Source organism: Microcaecilia unicolor, chromosome 4 (assembly GCF_901765095.1).
Source record: "Microcaecilia unicolor chromosome 4, aMicUni1.1, whole genome shotgun sequence".
Lineage (NCBI taxonomy): Eukaryota > Metazoa > Chordata > Amphibia > Gymnophiona > Siphonopidae > Microcaecilia > Microcaecilia unicolor.
Window position 1 is genome coordinate 275,776,833 of NC_044034.1, and position 11,022 is coordinate 275,787,854.

Below are 11,022 nucleotides of genomic sequence, written 5' to 3' on the forward strand. Positions count from 1 at the left end.
GTAGCGTGTTTGAATCGCGACGCTACCACTGCTGTTGAGAGTGAGACAGAGGGAAGAGGTAGATCGTGGCAGCGGTAGGCAGCGTCTGGGAAGCGCTGCTGTCAGAGAGAGGGCGGGCAGGTGGAATGGGAGGGAAGGCTGAATGGGGGTGAAGGAGAATCGCTGGACACATGGATGGGAGCGGGAAGGGAGAGAGGAGAGTCACGGGATGGATGGATGGATGGAGGTGGGGGGCAGGGGAGAGAGGAGAATTGCTGGGGATGGATGGATGGAGGTGGGGGGGGCAGGGGAGAGAGGAGAATTGCTGGGGATGATGGATGGATGGATGGAGGTGGGGGGCAAGGGAGAGTGGAGAATTTCTGGGGATGGATGGATGGATGGAGGTGGGGGTCAGGGAGAGAGGAGAATTGCTGGGGATGATGGATGGATGGATGGAGTTGGGCAGGGGAGAGAGGAGAATTGCTGGGGATGGATGGATGGATGGATGGAGGTGGGGGGCAGGGGAGAGAGGAGAATTGCTGGGGATGGATGGATGGATGGAGGTGGGGGGCAGGGGAGAGAGGAGAATTGCTGGGGATGATGGATGGATGGAGGTGGGGGGTAGGGGAGAGAGGAGAATTGCTGGGGATGGATGGATGAGGTGGGGGGCAGGGGAGAGAGGAGAATTGCTGGGAATGGATGGATGGAGGGGACAGGGGCAAGAACAGAATTGCTGGGGATGGATGGATAGGGGCAGGGGAGAGAAGAGAATTGCTGGGTATGGATGGATGGAGGGGAGAGGAGAGTTGGTGGACATGGGTGGATGGAGGGGAGGGAAGAGGAGAGGAAGGTTGCTGGACATGGGTGGATGGAGGGGAGGGCAGGGGGCAGAGGAGGGTTGCTGGACATGGATGGATGGAGGGAAGGGCAGGAGAGAGGAGGCTGCTGGATATGGATGGAGGAGAGGGAAGGGAGAGAGAAGAAATGCTGGACATGGATGGAGGGGAGGGAAAAGTGAGGAAGGAGATGAGATGAGGGGAAAGGAAGAGAGGAGAACATTGCACATGGATGAAGAAAATAGGCAGAAGCTGGATCCACTGGACAGTCAAGTCTACGGAGGACCCAGAGCAAGAAATGAAGAAGAAAGGCGGAAAGTAAAGAAATGGAAAGGAAGCCCTGGAAACGGAGTAAAGAGGACAGATAGCAGCAGAATCAGATACTGGGCCAGTATGATCAGAAAAACAAAGTCACCAGACAGCAAAGGTAGAAAAAAATCATTTTATTTTCATTATAATGATTGGAACATGTCCACTTTGAGAATCAGGTGCTCAACATTAAAAGTTTATATTTATTTACTTATTTATGGCATTTTATCCCACATTAAACATGAATTAGATTCGAACCTGGGATCATTTAATGTTTTTTTTCCTGGAGAGAGTAATGCATTGCCTCCCCCACCCCCCAGGCTCTCTCCCCGGCTATAGCCAGCTCTGCAATTTTGAGGGGAGGTGCACAGGTGGACGGGGGGGGGGGGGGGGGGGGGGGCAGAGGTGGACCGGGGAGAGAGCCTGTTGTTAAACATTTACCAGCACACCACTGTCTAGTGCCCACCCATCCAACCTGTTGGCCCACCCAAAAATTGACTTCTGGCTACGCCACTGTTATGAAAACCACTTGTCCCTGAAACGTGCTCAAAACAGAATAATCCATTTGTGCAAGAGATGAGGTGAAGATGTGATTCCATGTGCCCCAATGAAAGGAGAGTTTAATTTTATTTCCAATCTTTATAACACCAGGCTTCCCAAGGCAGATTACAACAACAGTTAAGATGAACTTAAATTGTACAGCGCTGCGTAACCCTAGTAGCGCTCTAGAAATGTTAAGTAGTAGTAGTATGAAACATCAGTAAATAGAATATCCTCACTGAAATTTGTCCATGTATTACTGTATTGTATAGAACAGTATAGAAAAATTATTACAAACTACAGCCTTTATTAGTGCTGTTTCCACCAGCTACAATAACTTTTTTGAAGCTGTTTTAGTGATATTCAGTTTTGATTTCATGATTTATAGCTACATATGGGAAGCTTTAAAATAAATTAAAAAGCTGTCAAATAAGTAAAAAAAAATTTATTTTGTCCTTCTACTTTTAAGGCACTACCTATCCAACTGGAACAGCTTTTGACGTTTTACAGATGGACCATGAGGCAGTCTCTTTATTTCTAATAATCTTTTGCTATTGTTTTCAATAGTGTTTGCTATTGTTTTGGATGAACCAGTGTGGTGGCAATCCAGCAAGCTCCGCCTACTGGCTTCAACACATATAATGGGCTAGATAGCCTCATACCGTCTCCTCAGAGAACAGGAGATGGCATGATGTTAAAAAGGTGAAGCCAATTTGGTTAGTCTCCCTTTGCCTCGCCTCCGCGCAACCGTCATCCCCATTCACCCAAAACAAAGCAAGGAAACCTATGAGCTGCTCTTTCCACATTGTCATTTTTTATTGTTGGTAGCCTTTTTATTTGATCTCACTCATATTTTCATACATGCCGGCTTCTGAAGCTTACGGATGTACACAGAGGAAGTATTGGTTTCATCGGTTAGAATAATAATTAGTTCTAAATTGTAAATCATTGTGTCATTTGGAGGAGCTGGTTCGAGGAACCCCCTATATTTGTGCAGAGATGTTTTCACCTAGTAAAGGGCCACCAAAGCAAATATCATGTTATGAGAATTAGGTGCTTAACAATCAGACTTGCTATTTATAAGTACAATTTAAAAGAGTTTTCAGTTTTGGCACAGTATAAGGCATTACAAGAATAAAATATAAGAAAACCTATAGACTACATTAAGGGCTTATAGCCCATTTAGGTATATTTAAACAAAAGAGATCTGCATGAAACAAAGTATTTATTTCTATTTTGACTTATAAAACTTATGAAACATGCTCAAAACAGAACAATCCATTTGTGTATCTAAAATGTATTTCTACAAAACAGATGAAGCTGTGACTCCATATGCCCCAAAGAAAGGAGAGTTTAATTTTACTTCAATTTAATTTCAATATATTCCATCTTTATAACACTAGGCTTCCCAAGATAGATTACAACAACAGTTAAGATGAACCCATTAGGAAACAGGATATCCTCACTGAAATTTGGTCATCTGTATTGTATAGAACAGTGTAGAAAAATGAGCTTAAAATACAGAGTTTATAACTGCTGTTTCTACCAGCTACAATAATGTTTTAAGCTGTTTTAGTGATATTCAATTTTTATTTCATGATATTTATATCTAAATATGGGAAGCTTCAAATAAATTAAAAAGCTGTCAAATAAGTTTAAAAAAAATCTTTTGTCTTCCACCTTTTAAGGCACTGCCTATCCAATCAGAACATCTTTTGAATTTGTACAGATGTAACGTGCATAGGCAGTTCATTGTTTATAATAATCTTTTGCTGTTGTTTTCAATAGCGTTTGTTATCGTTGTGGGTGACCGAAAATGATAGCAAGCTCCGCCTACTGCCATCAAGCTCCACCTACTGGCTTCAGCCTATAGAATGGACTAGATAGGCTCATACCATCTCCTGTTCTCAATCTACCTCCTTGGTTGGCAGTTGGCACCACCCCAAACCAAGCAGGGTTTCTTGAAGAAGTGGGGAGAGTGTGAGGTGGCTGGATGTGGATTGGCATACAAATGTTTGCAATATTTAAGTGAGCTAGGGTTTGAGCATTCATTTTGTCATAAGGGTAAGTTAGGGTGTGCAAGATTTATTCAGGTAAAGCATACATTTTAGTTTTTGTGGGGATTTTGGATTAAATATTGCTGTCATGTTGCCACGGCAGTACATTTGAAAGTGTAGAAATAAATGGGTGGGGGTAGGGTTGTGTGTTTGTGGGGGGGGGGGGGGGGTGGGGGGTGTTACATTTAATTTAAATAATGAGGTTAGATCCAGAAAACTAGTCATAAAAGTTTCTACCTATTTACTAGATTTTGCATTTACTTAGTAATCTTTATTTCTTTTTTGTTTAAATGTCAGCTGATTTTTCCTTACAAAAGCAAATTAAAGTTGGATATTTGAATATGAGGACGTTTTTGATTCAAAAGTTCTTGCTAGCAGGGGTTGTTAGACATTCTGGGATTGAGCAAAGTGTGCTGTGTAGTTAATGTGCATTTATTAGTGGACAGGTCTCGTTGCATTAAATTCAATCTGCAAGTAAATAAATAACAGGAGGTAATGTTAATATGTCAACACATAGTCTGCTATTGAGATAGGCATGGGGAAAGCCACGGCTTGTCTCTGGGATCAGTAGCATGAATCTTGCTACTATTTGGGATTCTGTCAGGTACTTGTGACCTGAATTGACCACTGTTGGAAGCAGGATACTGGGCTAGAATATTTTAAGTAAATGCTTTGTCTCAGAAACCCCAAATTTTGGCCTAGACTGACGTATTGTATAGAATGTTGGTATTCAAAATTTATTTATCACATGCAAATTTTTAAAAAGAAAAAACTCTCTAAAAGTCTGACACGGTTGTGTCAGAGGCAGATCAAGAACTGTTGAATAAATACAAAAAAGAATGTAAGTATAGATTTATTTATTTATTTGATACTTATATCCCACATTATCCGAATACAATTATTCAGCTCTATAAAACATATAAACGAACCACAAAATGCCATTTTCATTCAAAAAGATGCATATGCTCAAATCAGAAATTTAAAAATGACCAAACCATGACTTAACAATGATTCAAATCATAGCTCAAAACCATACATAGAATTCATAAAACACATTAAGAATATAGAGGTGAAATAAAGGGCTTACATACCCAGCAGATGTAATTCCAGAGTCTCATCTATCTGATCAAAGCCAAAACAATAAAAGAGTACCCAAAAAAAACTTCCATTCCCTAATACTTTCCAGATAAATAAAATCCTTTTTGATAAAAGACTTATAAAACTCCCATAGCAGAACTTACTAGTACTCTAAGCAGTCACAGCTTTTGTTCACACAGCTTGTGCTTGCAATGAATCTGCTACTGTTGTTGAAAGACTGCTTACATGTGTGAGCCAGCGGGTCAGAGATCACATGTGTAACTAAGAACATAAAACTTCAATCAAGTCACTTAAAAATAACTTATCAGGGATTATGACATAAAAAATCTATAAAACGGTGCAAAACAGCAAGGTTGCAGCATAACATGCTATCACGTCACTCAAAATGCTAAAACATTTTAAAGGCACAGAAATTCAAAACAGGGATACGGATGATTTGAGCATATGCATCTCTTTGAATGGGAATAGCATTTTATGGTTTATTTGTATGTTTTATGATCTATACTTAGTTACATTCTTTTATGTATTTATTCAACAGTTCTTGATCGGCTCCTTATGAGGGTGAAGCATGGCTGTGTCGGGCTTTTACATATATAGATACTAGTAAGAAATGCCCGTTTCTGGCAAAAATGAAATGGGCGCTAGCAGGGTAATCCCCCCCCCCGTCCTCCCTCCCGACCGAGTTGCAGACACCCCCTCCGTGCCTCCGTTCCGAGTTGCACACCTCTCCTCTTCGTCCCTCAGTGACGTGGTTGCGAGGGCCGCCCCGCCCTCAACGTCATCGCGTTTTGACGCGAGGGCCGCCCCACCCTCAACATCATCGCGTTTTGACGCGAGGGCGGAGCTACAGTGACTGGAGCCTGCAGGCCAAACCGGATATCTCGGGCGCCTCAAGTTTCCGGCTTGAGGCTTCAAAGTGCCTTTTATATATATAGATATAGTCGCAGGCAGTGGTAAGTCCTTCATCACAGTTTACTTATCCTGCGACTATATATCTAAAGAGTGGATTCTTTGTCCTTGTATTTCTATTTTTTAACATCAGGTGCTGCATCTATTATGATTTTTAGTTTTAAACAGCACAGGATAAAACCTGCACCATCTATTTTGGGATTACAATTGTAGCAGAAGCCTTGCTTTCATTCTCTTTGAGCTTAATATTCGTATATTTATATATCACAAGACTCCTGAAGAAGGCGTCTGTAGCGCTGAAACACGGCTGTGTTGAGTCGAGTGTATATGTAAATAAAGAGATTGTTCCTAACCTACGTCGCCTACTAGTGTTGTTCAAGAGCCTACTCCTCCTACTCCCCCTTTCTGGGGGATTCACTATGTCCATTCCAGGTCGGCAAGAAAGAAATAAGGATAAGAAAACTCTTTCAAAATCTGTAGCCTATTAACAAAGGAACAATAATGTTCCTTGTTGATTAGACTTCACTGGTTCCAAATAGAATGGTGAATTTTTTATTGTTGGTTTTTAAAGTGGCGAATAGCATATCTGTAGTGATTTCCACAAGCTTATGTTCGTACCAACCTTCAAAGGCATTAAGATCTGTCTCTATGGATTTTGGATGTCCCAGCTTTCCATACTATTAAGTTGAAGGACTACTGGTCTTCCATATTTTATGTTGCTGAACCAAAACTGGAATTTGTTGCCATCCTCTTTAGGAGCAGTGAAGAATTTGGAGACTTTTTTCAACAAGCTTTTAGTGACGTAAAATGAAGTATTGACTTTTTAAATGATGATGATGTTGACCAGACTCTAGATATATGATTATGCTTGTTTTATTGTTTTGTTTTTATATATTTTTAAACTTTTTATTTTCATTTTCATTTTCAAATATTACAATCACAATTACTACATTGCGACTATTAGAAATAATACAGAATAAATTAAAGTAAGATAACAAGAAATAAAATAAAGGTTAATTTGACCACAATTGAGATCCAAGATTAAACACAAAAACAAAGGAAGATACTTAGTCAAAAATTAACAGAGCACAGCCAACTCAAGCATATTCTAGCTGACCTCAGTGGATTGTGGAACAGATACTTGCATCCTTTCCTCTTCTCTAGATACAATAAATTCTATCACTTGTTTGGGATCAAAGAAATGACTTATTCTGAAAAAATATAACATAAAAACAATAAAATCTCAGTAATAACTTCAGTCCCAATGTTTGTATTCTTGACCAAGCATTCTTGGTGTCGTTTCTTGGTATTCCTCGGCAAATCTGGAAATATTCTTATCTTTACCCAAAAATCTTTTCATCCATTACACAGAAATAAGGTTTCAAAACTAAATTTCAGTCCATTTCTAAAGTAAAAGTTTCTATCAAGGTGGTTCTCGGAGTCACAAGTTCCAAAGATGACTCCAAAAAATCAGTTAACAGGACACTGATCCCTTTTAGGAAGCTCATTATAAAATCAATATGAAATAAATTAACCATGAACCTCTGCAGTGCTCCTTAGTGGTTCATACTTTATGCCAGCAAAATTTATTCACCCACCTCCTCATCGGTATGTGGTAAAAGGGTTTTGTTATTTTTTAGAATCAATCTTAAAGATGTTATCTTAGAGATATTATCTCAATCAGCCAGGGGTTTCTGTCTGACATAGACTAAGTTTCACTTTGCAGCTGTATCAAGGCATACCCTCTAAAAATATAACAAAGACATAGATTAGCATTAAAAACTATTCTGATGTCCCTCCAAATTCAAAACACATATATCTATTAAAGCACCTGCTTAGAACGGCGCAAATATTTTTCAATCCGCTTTTCTCCTGGATTCAAAATGACTGAAATCCCCGGCTGATTGAGATAATATTTGTATGATAACAGCTTTAAGATGAACGATGAGTATTGATGTTTTATATTGCATTAAATTGATTAGTGCTATTGAGTACACAAAACAAACAAATATAAAATACAAAAAGCTGTTTCAAAAATAATTTTTCTAAAAAATAACGATGTACCGATGAGGAGGTGGGTGCATAAATCTTGCTGGTATGAAATATGAACCAGTAAGTGGCACCACCGAGGTTCGTGGTTAATCTATTTCATAGTGAGAGGGTCCAAAAAATCAGTGACATTGATCACAGACTGCTCCCTGTTTTGCAAACACTATTGGATCTTGAATTAAGGTTCAGATATTGTGCCCTTACTACAGGAAGTAGGGATTCAGGTGAAAATGTCAAAACGTCAAGTATATATTTTCTTAACATATCCACTGATGAAATCAAAAGAGAATTAGGAAAATGTAAAAACCACAAAGAATTCTTGCGTCTTTGATTTTAAAGATATTATATTTTCTTATGTATATATGCTTTATCTTTGACCAATGCCCTGTTAAGCTCCTTTAGTTCTTCAACTTTATTTTCAGGGGAGCTAATTTTGGAAGTATGTTGACTCAGTTCAACAGAATGAGTCTCAATCACAACCTTTGAGTTTGCCAACTCTTCCACTGCTTGTACCACAGAAACTAGAGTTAAATTAAGGAGCTGCATAGCGTCCCACAGAGTCCAACATGACTATTCCAGGCTTCTGCAACTGCGGTGCCACCAACTCAGGAGGCTTCTTACACTCCCCTTGTTTATTGTGGTTATTGTGCAGGCCTGACAACCAACTTAGGTTCAGACTCTGAAATGACAGTAAAGCTGAAAAGGCCCAACTTTATGTGACTTTCAGCTGAACTGCAAAGTGAGTCAAGAACTCATGATCTGTTGAGACACAATGTCACAAGCCATATGAGGAAGGGTGGAGGTGCAAAATAACTGACCACAAGGGTTTAGTAATGTGACAGTTAACAGATGTTCGGGAGGAAGAAGGAACAAGGTAGTTCCTCGGGAAGATGACAGGGCTTCCAAGAAATGTTAGCCGCTTTGTTATCATGTAACCAATTTATTACCATGTAACCAACCAATTATCATATAGCCAATTACCTGTAACCACGATATTATCATATGCTACTGAAATAACCTGTATAAAAGTGATTGTACCAGGAAACTGGAGTCGGAGTGTCAGATACAGCCAATACTTGTGTATAGCAGTTCTGTACTCTCATGAGAAATTACTATCTGTTATCTATGCTTGGTAAGTAATAAACAATTACATTTCTCATACCTACGTAGCCTTGGTTTATTTATCCCACCTATTAGGAGGTGGCTGGTCCATACAACTTTAGTAAGGGATAAATAAACCTAAATAATTCACCCTACCCCAGTGAAGGTACTCACTACTAGTTGCAAGTGATGTTGTCCTCAACGAGGCTGTTGGAAACCAAGGAGGAGGAAGACGCAAGCGGCTGGTCCCCAAACGAAGGAGCTGGAGAGAACAACTCTATCCTGTCTTTATCCACAGTCGCTGCCACCAAACTTCCAGGTTGCACCGAACCAAGCCCCTGTGGGGAACTGAGTGAAACCTTGTTCACACTGCAGTCGGAAGAGATCTCAAGAGCCAGTATGGTCGTTTGAAGAGCTTGGAGCTGATATACCGGAAAGAGTGCAAAATCTACAAAGTAGTAATTTTAAAATGAATCGGAGAAAATATTTCTTCACTCAACATGTAATTAAACTCTGGAATTCGTTGCCAGAGAATGTAGTAAAAGCAGTTAGCTTAGCGGGGTTTAAAAAAAGGTTTGGATGCCTTCATAAAGGAAAAGTCCATAGACCATTATTTAAATGGACTTGTGGAAAATCCACTGCTTATTTCTAAAATAAGCAACATAAAATGGGATCTTCCCAGGTACTTGTGACCTGGATTGGCCACTGTTAGAAACAGGATGCTGGGCTTGATGTACCTTCGGTCTGTCCCAGTATGGCATGTACTTATCACTCCAAAGTCATCTGCCAAAATGGGGGAGCAGTCCCCACAGACAAGGGATCCTGGCAGATTATCCCTTTCCTTTTTTCCCCCATGTTTCCAGGGGAAACCAGGACTTCCCACTGCAACAAACTCCATGGAGGTAAGGCGCTCTTGGAGGTGCATCTGCTCATGTGGCCATCTTGGATTGAGCCTTCTTTTTATATTGTGTATGTACAACTGTACTCCATCTAAATTAGTAGATCAAGTGGGGTATAAATTTAAATAAATAAGGGGGTCTTTTACTAAAGCTTAGCTCGAGTTATCTGCAGCAGGGCCCATAGGAATAAAATGGGCCCTGCTGCAGATAACTCAAGCTAAGCTTTAGTAAAAGATCCCCTAAATGAGGCTGAATGATCTTGATCCTCAATGCAATTAATCACATCTTTTTATTTATTCATCCATTATTTATCCCGTCCTCCCGACGGCGCCCAGAAGAGGTTACAAAATTACTTCCATAATATATTAAAACAATACAACACAAAAGCGAGACATAGTTACTATAAAACTAAATAACAATTCCAGCCCAACCTTATTCCATTACAACTCATCAAAATACTAATTAAGAGTGTCTGTTACAAAGGCACGGTAGCGTTTTTAGTGTGAGCTAAATGCTGGAGATGCCCATATGGGTGTCTCTAGCGTTTAGTGCACACTTATTTTTAGCACATGCTAAAAACACTAGTGCACCTTTGTAAAAGGACCCCTAAATAAATAAATAAGTTTTTAAGGAGCACTGGATGAACCCTTAGTCTTATCATACTTAAAATGGAAACAGTTCTTCAAGATCAGTTAGTTCCTATTCAGTAGGGGCCCCTTTTACCAAGCTGCGGCAAAAGTTGGACGATGCGGGCATCAGTGAGTGTTTTACACGCGTGCCAAGGCCCCCTTTTACCGCAGCTGGTAAAAGGGAAGGTCTTGCTTTCCTGCAGGAAGTGGCTGGGCGGCAAGTAAAGCACTTGCTGTGCAGCCATTTCCGGGGAGGGGGGGGAGCCCTTACCGCCACCCATTGAGGTGGCGGTAAGGGCTCCCGTGCTAACCTGGCGGTAACCGGGCAGCCCAATTACTGCCGGGTACAGTCTGGAGCTACAAAAATAAATACATTTTTGAAGAGCCGGAAATGACGGTGCGGTAGGGGTGGAAAGTACCGCCGGGCTGCTGCGGTAGCTTGGCGGTACTTCCGTTATAGCGAGCGGTAAAAAGGAGCCCTATATTTGTGAGTGACATTGCTACTGTTAGAAGGACAAGTTTGCCTTTTTTTGCAGACAAAACGAAGATTTCCAACAGAGTGGACACCCCATAGGGAGTGGACAACGTGAGAAGTAATCTAAAAACAATGTCTATT